Source organism: Zonotrichia leucophrys, chromosome 5 (genome assembly GCF_028769735.1).
Source record: "Zonotrichia leucophrys gambelii isolate GWCS_2022_RI chromosome 5, RI_Zleu_2.0, whole genome shotgun sequence".
In the NCBI taxonomy this organism is placed as follows: domain Eukaryota; kingdom Metazoa; phylum Chordata; class Aves; order Passeriformes; family Passerellidae; genus Zonotrichia; species Zonotrichia leucophrys.
In genome coordinates this window covers 14,383,232-14,406,888 of record NC_088175.1, presented here as the reverse complement: position 1 = coordinate 14,406,888, position 23,657 = coordinate 14,383,232, and the positions used below count along the sequence as shown (strand labels likewise).

General features: G+C 34.9%; 1 long non-coding RNA gene across 2 annotated transcripts; it reads left to right on the top strand.

Annotated features, from left to right (window-relative positions):
- The first annotated feature begins 19,336 nt into the window (after positions 1–19,336).
- On the top strand, positions 19,337–23,387 carry LOC135448784 (uncharacterized). 2 transcript variants are annotated; one of them, XR_010440577.1, is made up of 5 exons: positions 19,337–19,476; positions 19,981–20,663; positions 21,245–21,343; positions 22,539–22,769; positions 23,213–23,387. It is a non-coding gene; the product is annotated as an uncharacterized LOC135448784 (long non-coding RNA). The 2 variants fall into 2 exon arrangements; XR_010440576.1 differs by having other exon boundaries at positions 22,539–23,387.
- Positions 23,388–23,657: the final 270 nt, after the last annotated feature.

The window sequence follows — 23,657 nt, the reverse complement described above, 5'->3', positions numbered from 1 at the left end:
ACCTGAATACTAAAATGGCCCTGGTCAAACTCTGTTTTGTCATCTTACAAACAATTGTTTTGGAGGTGAGGGAGAGGAGAAGGTGTGAATATTTGTTGCAGAGATAATTATATCATATTTAATTCCTAAAATTGTTAGTGGGTGTATTTTTTTTTTATCATCCATGGGAGACCAAATATAGGATAAATATTGGAACACAACCATGCAAAATTATGGTCAGAATAAGGAATAAAAATCCATATACATGAAATTTTAAACCTTGTGGTCCATCTCTCAAAAATTTTTTAATTGAACTGTGAAGTGGACCAAAGATATGTCCCCTGAAATATCCCACCACCAGCAGAGCTCATTTGCCTGGTTGATTGGCCTATCAGGCCAGACACAGTTCATGAGCGTCTTAGTTTATAGGAATAGGAAAGAAGTTATTTTATTCTCTATTACCCAAGAGTATTTCAGCCATATGTGCAAGTAGGCAGGTGGGCTGAGATGTTCAATCCCAACCCATTCCTTCTATTTATATGGTTTATTAAGCAGCTGAAAGGTTTGGAATCTCTCATTTAATTGTAAAACCCATTCCTCTGCATGAACAATTCACTATAAATTAAATACAGCCTTCAGACCCTGTAATATAATTCCTCTTGTTCCCTAAAATTAACTCTTTCTATTTAAAGAGCAAAGAATGGCATTACACACAAGGAGCTGCCCATCAAGAGTCACAATGAATGAATCCTTGAGTCGTGTTTTTCATAAATGATAGACAGTGCTGGCACTCTACCATTAAAATCATAAATATACAAAATTTACAAAGATTGAGAACCTTTTAGAAGCTAGATTAAATTCTTAAGACATCATTGTCTATCTCTCAAGCTCTGCTTGAAGACAGACCAATGCAGATCTTCTCTATTTTGATTTGCAGCCTGTGACACAGAAGTGAAGACAGAAGAGAAGGAAATGAAATTTCATCGAATTGAACATGTGGCTAGGGAAGCCTCTGACTGGTGATGGATGAAAAGAGGGCTACTCATTGAACATAAGAGGGTTAAAAAAATTTATAAAGCAAAGCACAGACACAATGTAATGATAAGTAGTACTATTTTATCACTTACCATATTATTTCATTTTCATCAGTTAATACTCTATGCTAAAGTACATGTGTGAAATTTATCAAGCCCTCTGAGGGGCATGATGATCTTCTATGCACAACAGACTTCCCACTTGGACTTGATACAGGGTTTTCTGTTGCTAGATAAACCCATTTTACAGTTAGGAACTACTAAAGGAAAGAATTTGCTGTTGCTTCTCACCCAACCCAAGATGAACAGTATCTGGAACATACATATCACTGCTTCTCACTTCTTTTCCATATTTCCACACCATAACTTATAGTTATAAAAATCAGATAATTGTAGTTGCAGGTATTGGGAGATAAAAAAGAGAAAATAAAAAAAGGACCAATCAAGAAAATTGCTCAGTATTCTTGTCTTTATTATGCTGGTTAATTAAAATAAGGGCAAATTGCTAAGCAGCTTTTGTGATGTTTATTATCCTGTTTTGATCAATGTCTTGGGTTTTTCACAATTCAAGCAGGGGCAAAAATAACAGAGTAACTATCCAAAATATCAGAAAAAAAAATTAGGCTGGCTCTTCTTTAAAATTTTGCTGATAAGATTCACAATGACATCACATAATAGGCTAATAAGGGTCTCAGGGACACAACCTCTTATTTTCCAAGAGGAAAGCATGTGTTTGAAACTACTTTTGCCATGCATATACAGAGTTTTTGCTTCTAATGGTTTTGAAAAATCATCTTCTGTCAAAAAGAGTCAAAAGCAGTCAAAAGTATGAGAAATGAAATAAATTAGACTCTTATCTAGTTCTATTTAGTGGGATGTGATTTACCTCAGTCACAATTTTTTTATTTACCCAGAAATGTTAGTTAATAAGGATGAATAAATTACAGATGATAGGAAAAGATTTATGTAATAAATGAGCTGGGGACATAATGGTGCTGTAAATAATGGACTCTATTTATACATAATTGACTTGAGCCTCAAAGATCCTGGCTCCCTAATTCATCCTAGATTAATGAGAGACATTAATAATGTCAGATTACAAAACTCTTAAAAGAGTGATAGGAACAAGATAAAAATATCTTTTCAAGTTTTTAGAAAAATAAAAAATATCCCCAGGTGCAAGTTAGTCACACTGTCATTTATAAAGCTGATGTATTGGTTTTCAGATTTGCTTTCTGAATTTTTATGAATTGAAACATGATGAATTAATTCTCCAATGTTAAAAAAAATTACAAAAAAGAGAAAAAAATGAATTATTTAATAACAAGAATGGTCAATCAATTCTTTATTTTTCAACTCATTTTGCAAATAGAAGCTTTTGTCCACAAATTATTTCCTCTAGTTTTCATTGGCCTTTTTCTAGCCTTTTTAGTTAGAAAAAGTTAGGAAAAATGTTAGAAATAAAAGTTAGAAAACTTTTTTTGGGATATAAAAATGTATTTTGTGTTTTCCATTAAAAATTGTTAATAGTTTTTTACAATAAAAATTGTCTTAATTTTAGATTTGGATTGGCTTTATCTTTTTCTGGCCTGAAGCAGTGAGAAGAAATCACAAAGCAGTCTCCTTATCATGGAATAGGGAATACATCATCACCTTTTTCTGAAATCTGAAGAGTCCTGAAATATTTCTGGGGTAAAATATTACAGATACAACTATTTACATTTGTGTTCAGATTTGACTTTAGCCTATTTAGACATACAGCTGAGATTTATGACTGAAGTAGCTTACAATGGGAGAAGTTTTTGGACAATAGATCACATTTCAGTGAAGCAAAAATCAAATAGCACAAGGCTTTAAAAACTGGTTTTTTAGTTAGTTTGTTTTTTTTTTTTTTTGGGGGGGGTATTTGTTTTTTTTTCTTCTTTCATATTTTCATCCCAGCATTTCATACCTGAAGTGTTTGCTGATTTCCTTTCAGAACAGATTTCAAATTTTTTCTTTTATGATTGTCTTGTTATTCCTACTATTTCTTGATGGACTTTCATGGAATTTCTGTCAGAATTCCTTACAGATTAATAACTTCACTAAGATACCACTTTAAATTTTATTGCATTCACCCTTGTACATAAACCGATCTGGACACACAGCTCAGATTTTAAAAAGGCACACAATGGCACACTGGAACATGGTTTGGGCTGGTTGGTCAAACTTTTGTCCTGCTTTGCTTTTTCATTGGCCTCTGTTAATTATAGCTAATATACAATTGGATTAATAAATTTCATTGATTTAAAGGCAAAGCCAGGAATATTCCACCAATGGGTGTTTGTCCCACATAAATGTAGAAGATTTTGCTGATTAATTTGATTATTTTGTGTCAACATTTTCAATTTCATGGTGTAGTATGTGCCCTTCAGCTATTTGAAAGAGCAGCCTTTCTTTCCCCTGGACTTACAACTCATCATATCTGATGTGCCACTGACTGCAGGTCAATTTGCAGAGCCTGCACCTGTACACAATGATTATGCTTGTTGAGTTAATTAGTTTCTGCTAATGAATTGCCAAATAATTGCGTACATTTTGTGGCCATGCAACTCCTTGATGTTAAAGACATTCAAATGTACATTTGCTTACTGAAATTCAGGCATGGCATGAGAACATGTAGGTACCCATATTCCTCTCTTCCTTTTTATAAATGTGATATTACAATATGCTTAGAACATGAGTGGTATTTTTGTAATCCACTTACAGACACTATTTAATAACACAGATTGAATTAATTTTTAAAAAAGGCATGGCTTTAAGACATTTAATAGCAGGGACCAATACGGGAAAGATAAACCTGGGTATGGCTTTTCCTACTCTTCTTTTTACTCTAAACAAAGAGAAAACTTATTCATTATTGGTATAACTTTGTAGTAGCCTACAGAAATCCTGAGGAGTAAGCACTAAGTCACCGCTGCTTGCATGTTAGCTTTTGCAATAGAGGTTTTTATTTCCCACTTTATATGAAATAAGTGGATGCTGGAAGGCCATGAGCCCCATATCCTCCTGTGACTGATCAGACCATTATGGTTTACTGAGGGGCTGGAAAACTGACACTGGGCAGTGATGACTTGGACCCACCACCAGTCAAAGTGAAATTTGAGCCAGGTGGCCTAAAAGTCTCCTTGTTAGTTTTCTCTGTCACCGTACTATAATTCCAAGGGCGGTTTTACAGATTTATTGGAAATAAATGCTGGCATTCCTTACCTACATGATAGGATGCAGTGTGCACACAATTCATTCAAGAGCTAAAGCTATCAGAAAAAAATTAGAGATTTTTCTTGCTTTGTTTCTTACTCTATTCTCTGTAAATTATAACATGAGATACAGGATGTAAAACTTACCAAAGACACTGTTGCACACTTTATCCAAAGAGCAGGCAGAGCACATTTTCCTTGCTAAATTTAATCTTATAATGTTGCATTGTAAGTGAAAACAATTGACTGTGCATAAGTGCATTAAGCAAATGCGCTGTGGTTATTACATTTAATCAAGTTTGAGGGAGATCTGGAATTCTCTCACATCTAAATCATTGAATTACTGCTTTTTGCAGCCAAATGGAATAAAAAGATGCAAAAGAAGAAGGAAGCTGTACACTATATGACTAAAGATACCTATTTGAAAAATACCACATTTTTATCTTGACATCCACAAAGAGTTCAGTAAGGGTCCACAGAAGATGTCAGTTTCTTTACTGTTTGTTTTCTAGTGATCTTTCATCCTTATGAAATCTTTTGCCTTGCACTCTCAAGAAATTAAACTACAGCTATTTTTAATTTTCATTTTAGAAGTATGAACAATGGAACTAATATTAAATTATGAATTTGTCCTGAGCACTTGGAGGTGTATCTTCTGCATCTTTATTGTACTCTGAGAATTTGTATTTCTGTGTCCCCTCCAGCACTGCAAACCCAATTTGCATTATATTTCAATTCCACTGAAGTCTTATTTGGAAGAAAAAAAAAAAAAAGGAGAAAGAAAAATATTTTGGTGATTTGTTTTTTCGTTTCTTTTGTTTTATTTTTCCAAAGCCTCTAACTGAAAGACCTCAGATATAGCCAAATCTTCAGCTGCAATTATACTGTGTCATTTTTTATGGACAAAAGGGCAGTTCATTATAGGACAAGACACTCCATTACATCTCCATGACCTTGTTTCTCTGGTTAGAGGTTCCAACAGTTATCATGCAGAAACTGTTTTTTATATCCTTTAGTACTAGAATCTGCCACATGAATCTGAAATAGTGTAAGAATAGCACCTGGAGAAAGAGGAGAAAGTCAATAGGGATCTGAATTTTAGATTTTAGTCTACAAGCTGTCAAAGCACCACCCCTAGGAGCTTCTTACCACAGCAGAGGTATCTCTATTCATTTAAATTACTAAAGGAAAGAAGCATGATGAAAAGCACAAAAAGACAAACCTCCAACTTGGTTACATACATTGGTGTATGTATGCAATAAAATGATACTATTTTATTAACATTAAACCAGAATCTATGAAAATATCAATTCTTGGTATGCTTGTTTTGCTTGAATATCAAAGTGAATAATGCTCAAATACTGAAAAAAAAATTAAAAGTCTAGAGCAAATGGATATAACATAGGATGTAGATAGGAGTGTGAATGAGAAATCATCTTACTTGATGGTATTTAAAATTGTGGGTAAATGTTCTTGATAAAATTGCAATCAGAATACCCTCTGTATATGATCTACAGGGCAGAAGAGGATGCTTTTCTGCTGTTATTGCTATGAGAAAAATGCTGATTTCAGTATTCTTTCTAGAAGCTGTTTTATATCTGAGAGAAAACTGAAATATATTATTATACTGTCTATAATATACTGTCTTTTCATAATTTATTTGTTCTCTGTTATTCTCAAATATCCCTTGCAGCTGTTACTCTTACTACAACATTATCAGGGATAAAGTTACAGAATACTTGATTTGGGCAGCACTGGAACTTAAACATGAGCATTCTTGTAAACTAAGGACCCATATACTTTATTTTCTTCAATTATTGAACCTAAATATTCAGCTTTTATGTGTTTCAGTTGCCCTGAAGATGAAGGAAAAAGATGCAAAACCAATCTCTCACCTGTTGGAATGTATGAAAAATCTCAGCATTCCCCTCTCTTTATTTTTGTCTATGAGTGAAGTAGAAAGGAATAAGATATAGATTTTAAGACAGATGTTTTCAGATCATCTGGACAAAGAGAGATGACAGAGGCAAGTTCCAGCTCAGAAAACAGGGTGATACCCCTGGTTTTGTAAGACTTCCCTGAATACAGATAAATAATTCCTGATGAAAGAGAACTTTCGGAATGTATATCTCATAGCAACTCACTGAAAGGATGTGCAAGTCCACTTGCTGAGGATTTTCATTGTTGCCAAATTGTCAGGAGTTATTGACAGCCAGGTTCCACACACATAAACTGGATAGATTCAGCAAAACACAATGGTTTTGCATTCATTGGACAATAGAAATACTGGCAATAACTGTATATCTGTGTATTCTACACAGGGTTTTTTGTTGCTTTTTTTAGTGTCCTTTACAAGTAAGCTTGTAGGTTAGGTAAAAGGTCTGATTAATTTTTAATCTTATATATTCAAAATATATATGAAAAAGTGGGTTTATACATGAGAAAAAAATGGATAGGATGTGGAAATATCACTTCAATTTGTTACATAATTAAACCTCTTTTAAATAGACTTGTGTTTTTAGATTGAAATATTTCAGATAGTTTTATAAACAGAAAATAAAAAACCATGTATAGGAAATTAAAAATGTATAATTTGAGTTTAAAATATTTGCTTTTTTTAATTTAAAGGTTGTAAAAAATGTGTTACAACTACAAGATTCTGCCAGAATATCATCTTCCTTGTGAAAAGTCCATTATAGAAGGCCTAATTTAATAATTCAATTTCTACTATATCTTAAAAGTGCATACAGTAGTCAGGACTTTGATTTTAAGTCCAAATAGTTTGAAACCAATCAGACATCCTCACACTAAAAATAAAATTCACAGGGAGAATAAACATTATTTATTAATTCAAATTAAAATCTAACATTTCAAAGACCTCAGATTTTTTATAACCTTGCACCACCTTTAACAGCCTCTGCTTTGCCTGCAATTAGAGGCATTAAGTACTCTGTTCTCCTGCATATGCTCAGAGCACAACCAGACCTGCTCTGCTGATTCCTTTCAGGGGGGTTATGAAGGTGCTGACATCCAGGCCAATGCCACTGTTCTGTGAGCTCACATGCAGCAGCTGACTATCTGTCATTCCCAGACTATTTCTACACAAGCCCAAAGGTTTTAATACACATCATAGGCAAAGAGATCAACCTTTTAAATTTCACTGGGCATGTTTTGACTTGTTTTTTTCTGCTAGAAGATGAATTTAAAATGATTGTAACTGTGAACAAAATTTGCTTATGATTCTTTTAGTCTTATGTGAAAAACTCTTTAGCTCTATATTCTTTACACATTTCATACTCAGAGAGCATATGACTGGCAGGTTATGATGGATTCTAAAATTGTTGATGCACAGAGTCATTTATCCTCAAATTCAGATTGTTTATCTTCTTCACTTCACTTACTTACTTCACTGTACTTGGAGTTATAAATCTGAAGAACTTTATCCTATAAGCCCAGAAAACTCATTTCATAAACACAAGGAGAATTTGGGGGAGGTGAATAGAGATGATGCCATGTTAGAGAATCACTTAGAAATATTCTGACCAGACAGAAACAGTGAGAATAATTCATTGAGTTGCAAAATTAAGAAAGAAGAAAACTGCAAAGAAGAAAATAAAAAATAAAATGTATGCTTAGTACTTTAGAGACAAGGACATAGGAAGATCACTGAAGATCACATTTTTTTGTTGGAGAAGATGGTAAAATCACATGTGCTTCTCACCTCAGTCATCTGACACATTGCAGTACTTTATCAAAAGTTTATGCATTTGAGCAATATATCTCTAAGGTAAGGAGCAGAAATGTTAAGAGATAACACAGTGTTAATCTGCCTTTGTTGGGTCTGATTTAATTTTTCTTTGAGGTGGCTCTACATAATACTTCATGAAGACATGTAGTGCTCTTTTTCAACTGGAGATGTCAACTCTGTTGTGGAGTTCAGCTTGCCCACAGACTGTCCAGCTTTACCTTAAATGCAGCACAGTTTTACTGTGATGGACTTTCCAGTCATGTATTCTGGCAAGGCATTGAATTCTTATTTCTTTTTCACAGCATGTCATTTCCTGATCACTTGCACTACAGGTAACACAGACCTGATTTGTTTCTACCTGTTCCCTGGGGGTGACTGAACCCATAACATGTAAGTGCTCATGTCATCAACATTATGCAATTAGTATGGAGTGAAGGATGGGTTCATCTGAGGTGACTGCATATTTCTGTAGAAGCCTGTTCCCAAACCATTTACACATTCAGTGTGTCACGAATTCTTACACTGCAATAATCAGAGCTGGTGATATTGTCCTCTACTAGTGTGACATGAACCCAAAGTGAGATTTGGTTTTATCAAATGTTAAAACCTAATCTTCTGCTTGTGACAGAATGCAGAAATAAACCATTTGAATATCTGATTACACAAAACTTCTACTGCCTATCTGGAGAGAAAAGCTGAGGGCAAAAAAGGGAACTATGCTTTTAGCAATGATTCAAGTTTCTAGATGACAGCTTTAAAACAAAACATTTGGCTAATTGTCTTCAGGAATTTTAATTCATTCTTTGTATCCTGGCCCACTCATTATTTTGTGACTTTTAATGTCCTTCATGAATACAAAAGCGAAATATCTGGGGGAGGGGACAATAAAAACCACATCATCATTCACATTTGAATATGTTTAGGAAAGCCGCTTGTTTATGAGCTTGTTTTATCCTCCTCTGCGCAGTTCAAATTGCTTTTAATTTTTGAATCTTGTGTATCATAATTAGTAATTGATTTCAGTTTTGTAATATCCTGGCTTATATGATCATCGTGCATACACTAAATAAATTTTACACAGCAGTCCCTCATAGTAGATGGCACTTCCTCTAGCTAACATAACATTCTATGCCTTTTGTAGTCGTCTATTGAGATGATTTGTAGATGTATTGAGTTCATTTCAGTAATCGTTTGCCACAGAATTAAAAGAAATGCAGTTTAACAGGAATTTTTATCATCAAGTACTAAATATGCAGGGGCTGGATTGATACTAAGATACAGAAGCAAGATGCTTTGCTATAAGAAAGAGTACATTTCATTATAGATGATGCAGTGGCATGCCTCATTTATGAGGTCTGATTATGCATCTCCACTTGTTAGAAGGTGACTACAGAATAAGCATTGAAGGAGGACTTGATTGCACAAAAGTACTAGGAGGAATATCAAAATGTCCCCTCTTTATCCAGCACTCAGAAATAGAGTTGAAGAGGATACTTAGGAAATGCCTTTCATCCCCAGAGACTGTCACATTTTGCAGCAACAGAGAGCATTTCTGATCCCCCTGTGAATGCAGAACTCTTTTGCTAGCAGCATTGTGTACCAGAATGCTTCAAGCATGTGAACGACAGGAGGTTTTGAAAGATAGAAGAAGATACTGAATATGATAGTATCCCTGGCCACCTGAGCTACCCTTCAAGCCCCCAGCTATTTCAGCCTTACAGCTGGAGATATTGAATTCTTTCCTATTCAGCCAGTAGCTAAAAGTGTAGTCCTCATGTCTCATAAGACATAAGAGCCAGTGTCATTCCAGCTCTGGGGCCTAATGACACACAAGGACACTTATTTCCCTGTGATTCAGATTTAGTGTATCTGCAATGGCTGCTTAGAGTTCATGTTGTTTTTCCTGGGTATAATCAGCCTACATGGGACATGTATAGGGTCTAGCTATGTTTGTGTAATCCAAAGGGAAGCAAGTCAAAAAGACAGCGTCTTGTAATGACTTCTAAATATTGTCTTTACTGATTGCTGTGAGAAAGAAATATGTTCAATTGCAGAGACTGCAGAGAGATTGAATAGTGAGCACCAAAGACACTCTGCATGCATTGATCACTATCCTAAACTTTTCAGGATATCTTTAATGATTAAACATGTATTAGACCTTGTTAAAGCTCAGGCATTCTGAACAGCTGAGGCTACCACTGGTTTTAATAAGAAACTTGTAACTAAATCCATAGGACCACAGCATGTGAAAAAACCTTTTGGTACTAAAATACTCCAATCTAATTTTTTGTATCCTTTTGGGTCTGGGGGGGCTGGGAATGGAGTACAATTTAGCCGTAAAGATAGCTTCTTTTAACAAATGAGGAAGAGCATTTTATGAGGACTCATTTCTTCCAAAAGTACATGAAACTGGCCTATTACAGTAAGAAACAGCTGTACATACATTGTAAGCTACAGATGTACACACAGATCAACAGTGTAAATTATGTTCTGAGTTGATTTATTTTGTCAGAGCTGGAGACTGTTTTCATATAACAGAGCAGGATTTAGGGTTCTTGTTAGCAATGAAGGGAATATATTTGACGTTATGAAAACCACTCTAGTTCCTACCTAAAAATCAACAGCAAAGAAACCTCAAAGCAGGAAAGTGATTTTATAATAATCACAACTGACTGCATTTAAAGCAAGGAATCTTCTTCAGAACTGGTTATTTTTCTATATTTGATATTGGGGATGGTGGGGGTTAGGATGGAAGAGTTGTTTACCAGGAGTAGGATGACATTAAGGAAACTTAATAGATATAATAGATATTAAGCAAAACCTTCCAGAATATCTGGCTGTTAATTTCTATCTTTCCAGTTTTGTTCTAGCAGCGTTAAAAGAACAAGTTTGATCAAGGCTCACGTGTAAGACTGGGATTCCCACCCCCACCACTTTAAACATCAGCTTTATTCAGTGATTAAACATTTCTCTGTCTTAGAACACAGAGTTCCAAGGTAAGTGTAATTTATTCCTTTGTCTCTTGGAAGCATTTGAGGTTTAATTTAGTCATGTATATATAATGAAATATTTAGAAGTGTTATGTGAATGTGAAGCAATGTAATGATCAGTAATCTAGTGCTGTTGTTAGTCTACTTATCTTGCCAAGTTTTAGGACTTACTTTGATTAGGAATCAAAAATCAAGCTTTTAGTAATAGTCTTGCAAGGGTTATTTTATTCTAATTTCTTGACATGAACAATTTATGCAGTGTGACTGTCTTCATGTGGTAAGGGTAAGTTAGTGGCCTGTATCAGAAAAAGGAGGTCTATATTAATATGAAATTTAGTAATTGGGATGGGAAGGAATAATAGAACAAAATTAGGAATTAGGCCAAAAGAGTTGCAAAAACTGTAATTGATATAATTACATTAATTCATAAACTTAATATATAATTCACTGTAAATAAATTATATTACTATTCTATCAGTCATACAATTCTAACACGGTTGGATTTAATAATTAGCTAAATAGAATTAGTTAAAATGTTCCCTTCATATTTTTGGATTCTACCAGATAATTACAGTTACTGTGGCAAGAAAATCCATACATGACTAGGTTTTCCCAAAGAGCGGATCCCTAATGAAAGTCCTCTGAGAAGAACACTTTACTTTGAATAATTAAAGCATGCATCATGACTTAAATTATAGTGCTAGTGATTAAATTAAATCAAGCTTCTCCCATGTTGCAGTGTTTCTAAAGATAATTACTATCCTCTCCTAAAGTAGTTTGTCAATTTGAACAGTGATTTGGCAAAGAAAGTTGCACCTGGACTGGTTTCTTGTCTTCTAAAATTTGAGATGTTTGCTATTTATCAGAACTGGGACACTGCAGGTAGCCATGGGCAAAAACAACTTGCTGTATAGACAATGTTTTTACCCCCCTCTTATTGGATTAGTCAGGTTTGAGGCTTTTTCAAAGGAAAATAGAACCCATTAGAACTGAAGATATCTCAGTTTTGACTGATATATGCAGTATGTGTTACATAACTTCAGATTATCAACAAAATCATATAATGATTCTTGATTGTATTAACACAAACTATAGTTTTCAACTGGCAAAAGAAATATATGAAGATGTTTTGACACTGAAAAGAGATTGCATGCGGTGTCACAGAGATATGACTTGAAGAAAATTAATATATTAAGAATATATTTTCAGAGAGCAAGAACTGAAAGGAACTCAAAGCCTTAAATCAGCCCATAAACCTAATAATCTACAAGATAGGAAATTAGCAAGTATAAGTTTTTTGCAACATAAACAGCAATATCTGACAGAAATGGGGAAAATTTTAGTATACTCTGAGTCATCTCACAGTGCCTATGGAAAGTGATAGAGTTTCAAAGAATTGCTTTGGGCTTAAAGGTCTGTAGAGAACCATGTGATGAGCAGACTGTATACCAGAAAGAAGTGATATCCATCTTCTCACCCATTCTCTGCTTCATTTAAGTAACAGTTTAAAGAAAAGTTTCAAGATAATCTAAATACTGGGCTGACGCAATACACTGAGGTCACTTTCAACTCCTACAGGCACAGCTGTTTGCATAAAAACCTTATTTTGCCCTTTCTTAATCACTTTCTAATGACTCCAGTGAAAGTTCAACTACATATTTAAATATAAGATTCTTATCAATAAGCATAAGACCTTGTATTTTTGATGCTCAATGCTTTATCACAACGAGATAACATACACTCCAGAGAGGTGAGAAGTGTGTGTGATGTTACTCCCTCAGGAGAATAAACTGATATAGCACCAAAACCTGAGGGCAGGCTGTCATCCTTGACATAGCCTGTGATGGCAGAATATCCATCAATTTTCTGAACTGAGTCCTCCCTAGCTTCTTTTCTTAGAACAGAGGGAAGGACAGTTGTTGGCGGAATTCAACCTAAATTTGCAAGTAGTGAGAAATAACAACCTCAATAATAAAATATCTTTGTGCGTTTTTCTACTATGACTCAAAATCAATATGTCTTCCTATTACCTTAAAGACTTCTGCATGTATTAAAAATTAGGTTATCCATTTTTTTGTGAAATAGATAAATATTAATATTCTTAGATTATTACTGTTTTATAAGGAACATAAGAATATCATGGCAGATACAAAGAGAGAATCTAAAAACGAAAACCAGAATCCTCCTGTACTGTGTCTGTATTACTTTACCCTGCCATTTACATATACAGAAAATAAATACATTTTGAACCACCTGGCTACTGAGCTAAGAATCTAGGTGTAGATGATATCATAAGTGCTTGTATGTGATGGTTATTTATGATTAGTGCTATTGCAGGCTAAGCTGATGTTTTCACTAAATAGTGGCAACAGAGCCTTAGTCAACAATGATGAACATGAACATGCTGCATGTCAGGATGTAGTGGCAGAGGAACGATGGCAAGATGTCTAAAAAAAAAAGTAGTATGGTGCGTTTTCATAAAGCATAAGAATCCAAATCCCTATTACGAAAGTGGAATATTCTGTGCACTTTGGTCATCTTCATCTTTTATGCCTCTTTGTGTCATGAACATCAAGCTTGGGAGAAAATATTAATTAATTTTATAAAAATAATAATTAAAATATTAATTAATAAATTTTAGGAGAATTCATTAAATTACTAATCTGCACTGTATTCACAGTGAAATGATGGTGATTTTTTCTGATAACTCTGAAAACCACCCAATCCGTTGCAGAGGGCTTTCGGTGCTCAGATATTTGTAGCAGAACCACAGAGTAGCTGAAATGGGAGGAAACTTGTGGAGATCATCTCGTCCAATCCCCTGCTCAAAGCAGGATTACCTGCATCGGACTGCTCAGAATCATGACCTGTTGGCTTTTGGGTATCTCCAAAAATGGAGGTTTCACTTTTTTGGGCTTCTTTTGGTGTTCAAATATCTTTCCACCCAGAGGAATAAGCATGTGTGGAGATCCCATCACAGCTGTTCCTGGCTGCCCATTCTTTTTCTTTTCACTTGCTTGCTTCTTCATTTTGGTTTTGTTTGTGTGAATTGAGTTTTTTTGGGTTTTTTAATTTTTTTTTTTTAATCACTGAAGTTAGCACACGGATACAAATTCCTGCAAATAACTTAGTGTTCAAATATTTTGTTCAATTCCTTCTCTTTCTCAGATATCCTATCATATTAGAATTTGTTCTAGGACTAAGTACAGTGCTACAAGTCCAGAGTTTGAGCTGTATTTGCAGGTGTGCCACTGAGGTACTGAATAATGAGAAATAAGTAAATTTTTCCACTGCTACTTCGTCAGGAATTGCTAAGAATGGCTAGTTAAAATATTCAGGAAAGTATTATGTAGAAAGTCACACATGATCACAGTGAAAGCTTCTGGCTTATATTGTATTATTTTATGATTTTTACTACTTTGGAAAAGTGCTTTAGGGTTTCTGTATTTTACTAAGTGATTCATATTGTTTGTAATAGAAAATGTGATACTGAAATTTGGTAATCTTACCTAGTATTGTTATCTGACATGATTATGTCAGTTCTGCTAATTCTGTGTTCCTTGGAACTGTTCGCAATAATGAATTGTCCAGATTTTTGATTGGTGTCACATGATCAGATAGATGGGGTAAAAAAAAAAGACAGCCAGAATGGACAGATGAGCTATTTGAAGGAGGGCTGGGATGTATGTCTGCTCCTCGAGATACTGTGATGATGATGAATGGAAAGTGCCTGCTGAACTGAATTGTACTGAGGGATTTCCAGAGCTTAACCTGGTCAAAATCAAACAGACATTTAAGAAAATTTTAAGTAATCATGACTGTAAGCAGAGCAGGAGTACCTAGCAGTTACTGCCTCTATTCCATTATTTGAGTGTGATTAACATTCCATTAAGGAATGACAAAATTGCAGAAACAGCTTTCTCTGCATTTAGCTCACAAGGTGAAGAGATGGTTTGCACTCTTGTTCTTCACAGCTAGATACAGAACAGTACGCTTGCCTGATTAAAGACTGTGGATGATAAAACTGCTGATCACTGTGGAGCAGCAAAGTAAAATCCTATCACTGCTTCAAATTTGCAGAATACAGATAGTGATTTTTAAAACCTGTGAAGGACACAATTTTTTATTTAGAATTGTGTACATTAATTAAATAGTTGTATTTGCAAATGGCTAATTGCCATTAGCAAATTCAATTGCCCTATCAGCATATATAATCATTATAATTATGTACTCAAATGGAGTACATGCTCACTGAATTGTTTAAATCTTATATCTGGCAAGGCCAAAGATATATTTAAGGTAGTACCTTCCTGTAATTCTTGCTACATGTCTCATCTTCTAATTTATATTAATTGTTTCAAACCAAGCTTCATTCTTTACCTCACAAGATAGTGAGAAAAGTCTCCTACCAGCCTTTCTTCTAGCTTCTTCAAACAATTTTTTGCTCAATACTTAGTTTTTGTTTATTTTTTGATTCTTATAAAAATGTGAATGTTATCACTTGCCTGGCATCCCAGCATAACATGCCAGTTCCTTTTGATTTGGGCTGTCAAGATGAACAGTAGAAGGTTTCCCTAAACACAAGCTATGGTTGGTGTGATACAAATATATAAATTACATATTTGGGGTTTTTTCTCCCTTTGTTATAAAGCTGATGGTTTAGCTTCAAGCATTTTCCATCTTTATAAAAGTGACTGTTTCCCAATGCAGAGCCAAGGAATTTCTTTCCATTCCTTCTAGTTCTTTTATCTTTCAAATCTTTCTGAAAGTTGTAGATATTCTGAATATATTAGAAATAAACAGTGAACGTACCTGTGAATCTGAATTTACACTAATGGAAAAAATAATACTAGAATTTAATCTCTCAAAAATTATTTCTGAACCATTTGATTCCTTACAGTGTGTGAGGTGAGAGGTGGAAGAGTGGGGTCTTCAGTCCTGCTGTTTTTATAAAGCCACAAGTCAATGTTGCATTTATCTGGAATGCAATGCTTCTGTGAAATATCTTTGTTCCTATTTTATGCACAATAATCACAATTCAATATATGGTCTTCAATGTATCCAGGAGAAAACATTGCTTTCTCTTTAGCCAAAATATATCTTTCTATTGAAGAGTTCCATTGAGCAAAATAGCAGAACTGTTGGCCTCAACCTTGTTCCCATGAATGCAGAAAATCTTTCCAATATTCTGGACTCAAGCCAGAAGTAGTTTGAATTTCTTATAAAAAACTTGTGTGGAGCATGGAAAGTGAGTTCAATGCAGAAGGTTCATTTATAGCATGGATTGCTGAGATGCACACATTGCTTAGACAACTTAAGAATTCTGTAATTCTTGACATTTTTTAATTAGTGAAGTCAAGATGTAGAGATATATTAATATTGCACTTAAAATCACATAAGTAAAATGGGATGATATAATTGCATGTATAAATGAGCACTGTGGTCAACCAAATAATTTTGAACCTGGCTGTGAGTCCCTAGGTCTGGGTTGTATAAGGACTTTTTCTGTCAACTATAGATGGAATATATCTCAAATACCAAATGGAGCAGATGTCTGTAAGTTATCTCTGATTTTTGAACCACGCTTACTACTATGAGTAAATGTTCCCATTAAATCAATCACAAGTTGATTAAAAACTTTTATTACTGAGCTCTGAAAAATACTCCACTGAACATAAGGATACAAAATGAGTACATTTTATTAAAAGCTGCATGAAGGGCAGAAAGAAACTGGTGTTCCTAAGACTGAAGAATTGTCCTTGACATTTCAGGGAACTGAATCTGTGATTGTAGTTTAGATCATGACAATCTTGTTCGCTACATCTAGTTTAAAAGGAAGCATAGTAACTAACTACACAAGAACACAAGAAAATACAGATCTTTTTCACTGTAATTTAACTCAAGTGTTGGCTTTACCCATGTCAGGTTTCCATTGTATCCAGGAGACACCACAGACAGGGCTTTGAAGAGGCATATCTGCAGATGAAAAGGCTATCAAGAGACACAATAGAGCTGAAAAAGGTCTGTTTCATCCTCATCATCCTCCAAATAGTGTCTATTTTAGGCTAGCATTAGAAGGGGAGAAGGATAGACTTAGAAAAATTTTCCCTGGCTTATGGTGACAGTAAAGTCAGCTACCAGTCAAATGTAAAGGATGTGAATCTTTATCTTTTGAAGTAACAAAAGAAAGTGACAGAAGAAAAATTTAAGTACGGAAAACCAGAACACTTAGAGCAATCTTTAAGGAGAGTTGTTTTGGTCAAGATTCTCAATGTTCTTGTTTAACTGAGTCATTTTTAAAATCAAATATCCCATTCATATTCAAAATTCTTTTGAAAGATACTCCTCAACCATATTTGGTTGTTCTTGACTTTCAGATAGCTCATGGGAAAATACAAGCAAGTTATCTCAGTACAGAATGTTCTTGGGTTCATATTTGCAATTTAATCAGACAAAAAACATTGGAATTACTCAAGTTTGAAGAAAGGAAGAAAAGCCATAAACTAAAAAATAACTTTTTGAAATAAATTTCATGTAAAATTTTACACACCTGAAAAGAAATGGTGAGATGGATAGATCAGTTGTTATCAAGTTATGACCCCCACCAATTAACCCATGCAATTAACAGCTATTGAAGAGGGTTTTTTGTAATTGAGAATGGTTCAGAGAAAGTCTATTTTCCCAAAACCTGAGATCCATGAGGTTGATATGCGATGCACTCTTGCAAAGATATTTCATAGCTATGGTTCAAATATTAACAAGGAATCTTAAAAAATGGTGGCATCAAAATGTGATGAATAGTCATGAAGATCTAGTGAGCACAAAGCTCAGTTTCCAGAGTCTTCCCATGATCATACAAATATGGGTAAAATAATTGGACTTAGTAAAGTCAAAAACCTGTGATTTCGGTGTGTTAGAGACAGAAGTCAGCCCCTCTGACAGCACAGAATATGTCTAAGATAAACAAAATGTTCTTGCTTTATTTCTGTAATGGGTTGGACATTAAAAATTTAAATCCTAAGTTATTGTATAAATTTGTATAAATTTACTTTTTCGTGCTGGTGTATTTGACAGAGAAGGAAATATGTGGAGCTGCACTTGTTCTCCCACAAGCTGTCTAACAGTTTCTAACTCACTGGTGATGAGGAGCCAATATTAAGACTCAGGCTCTGCGTCAGGCTGACTGTTGTTGTGTTGCTGGCTCTATGCTGAACACAAAAATCTCCTAAAGAAAAAGGGAAAGAAGATTGGTTAAACCTGTTATCAGCAGTGAATAAGGAGTCTTCAAGATATACTGGGAGTTTACGTGAATTTTTATGATGCTACTGTTACTATTTATATCAGCTTTAATATTGGTAATAATATTGGCATAGATGTAACTATAAGGTTATGGAAGCAAGTGAAAACCTTGCTGTTCATACTAGTTTTTGATTTAAGTTATTAAGACTTGTGCTGTTGAGGCTGAAGAGATGATGGTTCCACTTCTGGCATTCCCCTTGCATGTTTGCTTTCCAGTCTGATTGCATCTGATATCTGTGGTGTGTGGCTTTACTGCATAAGGACCAATGGCTATGGGGACAAGTTCAGTGCTTTTAACACAGGAGTGTGACTCCAAGGGAGGAATAAACAGCAGGAACAGGGAAGTTCTAAGCAGCCAACTGCTAAAACAGCTTTCTTGGAATAGTCTTTTAGCCATTAAGAAAATAGCTAAAACCAGTAAAATAAAAGAAGAGTGAACCAGTGAATAAAATCAGTAAAATAATAGAAGAGATACTTTTCATTAAAATGAGCTTCAAAGATTTCTGTAAAACAAAATCAACTTTCTTCTTTCAAATACACTGCATCAAGGATAGGATCATCTCCACAGCAATTGTACACATTGCTTTGATAGATTCTGGGGAGCAATGCTTTGAAGAAACTGGAGTTCAAAAGTTAAAAAAATTCTCCCATACTGTGATATATAGCATTTTTAAGGCATTCAATAAGCTTTGCTTTGAGACATACTGCTTTTCTTATCATTTTTTTAAATAGAAAATAACATGTAATAATGGAAATAAGAAAGGAAAAAAAAAAAAACTAGGAGCAGCAGGCTTACCTGTGGAATTCTTGGCTGAAAAGAATAGCTTGGCTCTTCAGCTTGGAATGTCAACTTATTGATTCAAAGATTTTACATTTAATATGGGGCAAATTGTTTCAGCTTTCCAAGCCTTAAGATTTCACCCGCAGTGAAGGGTCTGGAGTAAATGTCCTATGGGGAGCAGCTGGGGAAGCTGCTGATTTAGCCTCAAGAAAAGGAGGCTCAGAGAGGACCTTATCACTCCCTACAACTGCCTGAAAGGGGTTGTAGCCAGGTGGGGGTTGGCCTTTTCTCCCAGGCAACCAGGTACAGGTTACAAGAGGAAACAGCCCCAAGCTGCACCAGAGAAGGTTCAGGTTGGTCATTAGGAAGAAGCTCTTCACAGAAGAAGAAGCTCTTCACGAAAAGGGTGAGTATATTATTGGAACAGGCTGCCCAGGGAGGTGGTGGTGTACCAACCCTGGGTGTGTCTAAGGAAAGACTGGATGTGGTGCTCAGTGCCATGACCTAATTGAAACATAGTTTATTCAGTGATTTCTTTGTAAAGCTAGCAATATTTACTTTAAAATGTATTTCTTGCAGTATTTCCCAGCCCCTCATTTTTAAGAGCTGAAATGTAGTAGACTACTGAGTTTGCTATATAATTTTAATAGGATGCAGTAAATATGGTGTCTATTTATCAATACTACTGGTATGTAGACATACTTGGTAAAACAAATTTGTCTTGCTTTTGCCCTGCCCCATGGAGAGGAACTATTTCTGAAAGGGTAAAATAAAAATGAGATTTTCACATTATAGATTTATAGTCTTTAAAAATAATATGATAATGAACATCATACTTTCAAAATTAGCGATATAAAGGTCTATACAGGAGGAAAACTCAACTGGACACATTGAAACATCTTGTTTTTAGCAGCAATATGCAAAGGACAATATGAAGCAGAAACATCAGCGCTGGTCTTACCCACTCTTTATCATTTAGAGAACTCCACCACATCCTGCTTTTTGATGCTGAGAGCAATTTGGGTAACCAAGAATGGTGTGCCAGGGACAGAGAACAGCAAACTTACAGTATCATTCCTGTGATTATGAGGATATCATTCTGCTCTCCACCTTTCTTCAAACAAAACAGTCAAATGAAAAAAAACAAGTTATTTTGAAAATTTGTTATAGATGGACTGAGCAATACTACAGATTTTCCAAATGCCAGAAGCACATTCTATAGGGAAACAAGTCAGTATCAACTTAAGATTAATTTCCTTTCAGCACCGTCTTTTCCCTTGAGAAAATAAAACAATGTGATTGATATTGATTCAAAAGCATGTTCCTTTTGAATAACATTTTAAAGTTAGAGCTTCTATGGCATGTGTAATTAATCAGAAGAATAAAGTGAAATTTTGAATGGAAGACCTTCATGCAGCTGGGAAGAAACAGAAAAAGCATTTCTTCATATAGAACAATGTGTTTTATAAAAGCCTTGGTTTAACAAACAGATCCGAGCAAATGATTCACAGCATTTAATTTATTTGACAAGTTAATTTTCTTTTCTTCCTCATCATGAAACAAAACAGAGGCATATTTCATCTTTTGAAAAAGGTAATTATTTATTTTTTAACTGTACGAGGAATTCAAAGTTTTCAGGAAGTGCAAAACCTGTATTTTGTACTCTGATATTTCCATATTAAGTTATGATTGTATCTTATAAATTACTTCATATTCCTTCTGTTCTGTGACATTTTAAAGTGATCTTGGAGAAGTCTGTAGTCCTTTGTTTTGAGCAATATCCCATGTTGACTTAATATAGTTAATTTCAATGCAACTGCTCCCGTGTGCAAGTGTTTAACATTTGCTGTGTAAAACTTCATGTGTGGGGACTGGGCCTTATCCAATGGAAACCAGGGAGAGTTTTTACCTTTGATTTCAGTGGCAGTGGATCATTGTCCCTGTGAGCATCTGGATGAGTGAAAACCTAAGTGCATAAATGTACACAGGTCATGATGACAGATGGGCTGTGAACAGAGTTGAACAAATGCTGAACCAGATTTTTATTAGGAGTCAGATTGATTAACTGCCTAGAGTGACCTGAAGTTTCATTTGGTTAAGATTTTTTTCCTTAAGTCCTTTGTAAACTTGATGCTTGCTATTCTATGCCCTCACTCTGATTCATTTTGCTTCAGAAGTGATGAAACTGTGAAACAGGAAAATCTCCTTCAGCAAGTGACCAGGACATTCCTGATTTCAGGAAATTTGTCAGTCTCTCTTATCACACAATACAGGTAAGTGTCTGGGTATGAGGGCACTTGGAAAGAAAGAAGTTTTATTTTTTTCACACAGAATTATATCTGTCCATATTTCATAATACCACTGGAAAGAGACAATCAAACCATAAGTTTTTTGGAAGGCCTTGCTCTTCCCAATTCACTGGGAGATGCTTCTACTGTTCATGTAGCATTTCTTTTTTTCTTGGCTTGGAGAATAATCAGGGGTAATGTCTTACCCAAAGTACTGTGCACTAGCTGGATAGATAGCAGAGAATTTGCTTCCAGGAAGATTTGACAAATTCTAGCAGATCTCTTTGTTATATGTGATTTTAATGTACATTTGAATCTTCAGACAGTTCTGGGTTAAATTTTTGTGTTGATTTTAAAAAGAAAGGCAAGGTACAAGATTAAATACCACTAAATATTACTTATTACCGTGCAGTATCTTAAGGAGGATTTTATCGTGTTCATTTCATTGGCAGAGATTTAAGCATAACTGTCTGATGGTTTTGTGACATTTGGTGAGGCCTTCAGTGACACGTACCTGAAACACCAATGGGCAGAATTGAAGTGCACTGGTGTCACACAGTCAAGTAACTTCCCCTGCACTTCTTTGCCTTACACCTAACAAATCATTGATTTTCTGTAAATATCATAGAAATTTGAGTTGCTTACAAAGTTTAAAAGAATCAAAAATGTGGTTAAATCATGCAAATTAGAGGGATTATGTAAATCCCATAGTTCTATTTGTGCCACTTGAATGTGAGCAGAAAGTTTAACACAATTGAATTTATAAGATAATGTTTCTTGGTGTCAATGTTTCAGAGAGTGTCACTGAAAAAGATTGTATGTGAGTGACACATCATGGGCCAGGAGACTTATTTTACTGGTATTTACACACCTTCTTTACATAAATCAAAAGAGGCTGCTCTAAAACCTGTTTTGGATACACATTCTTTTATTCTCCATTTTTCGATAAAAGCACCTATCTACTGTATGAGGTAGCTCAGCTGGACTTTCTCCAATTTCATATCATTCCTGTCTTAGAGATTAAGTTCTAAAGAGTCTTGCTGGCAAACATGAAGTGCTTCAGTGGAGACCAATCTCAGAATCTGGGAGAGAAATATTTCCCTTTTTTTTCCACTTCCACTTTATCCTTATGCCTCAGATTAGTATCATGACCTATATTTTAAAACACATTTTTTTTCAGGTGGAGTCAAAATATGAGTTGTAGACTGCACTGATTTACCCACAAAAAAAACCAGGAAAGAGTATTTTATCTAAATACTCTTATGATAGCAAAAGGCTTGCCACCAAACCACAGAATGGAATAATGAGAACCTGAAGACATAATTTTCCCAACTCCTCCAAAGAGAAAAAGGATTTCAAAACTCTTTAATCATCCTTGGAAACTGTTTATAGGAGTCCATCAAAACTACTGGTATGTAATGAGATTAGTTCCGTTGATTAGAGCATGGCCCAAGTGAGAGCAAGGTTGTGGGTTAGATCCCTGCACGGGCCATTCACTTAGGAGCTGGACTCAGTGCTCCTTGAGGGTCCCCTTCAATGGAGAATATTCTGTGATCTGTGACCTTTTTCTCTAAGTAGCTGTTTGTAAAACTTCTCTCTCCTCTAAGTTACAAGTGCATTCCTAATAGCTTTTCAGACATTTTGCACCTAATTGGATTAGTCTTTCCATGGTCAACAAAGATTTCAGACTGAGGAATCAGTCCCTACTATCTTAAATATTATGGAAACTCTCATCATGATACTTTAGTTTTAACAGACCCAGCTATAACATTGCTAGAGGTTGTCCCTGTCTCTTCAATAGCAGAAGCATTTGGTGAGAGCATAACCTGAAACCCTCATCTCTTTCCCATGTAGATCCAAGCATCATTCTTACCATCACTGCTAGGAAGCTCATAGCGTATAACTGGCTCCTTGTGCAGTCAACTGTGAATGTTTTCCATTAGATTTCCAGTTCAAACTGTTGCTGCAATTCTCATCCCCACTTCAGTAACGAAAACTGAATCTGTGTTTGAAATACAAATACGCTTAATCTAATTGCAAAGTGCAAATTAATTTTATTATTGTATAATCTTACTTGATCATACATATTAACAATTGGCATCTTCAGTTTACCAGACCAGTGTTACAAACTTTTATTGGTCTATTTTCAGACAGGTAGATTTTCATAGTAAGACAGAAATTTCCAGTAATGTCATCTTTTTGTTGTTGTTTGTTTTTTTTTCTGTCACTAAAAGAAGACTAAGGATTTACAGAAAAGAAACAAAAAAGCTGCAAATATTTTTCTTTAACCAAAATAATA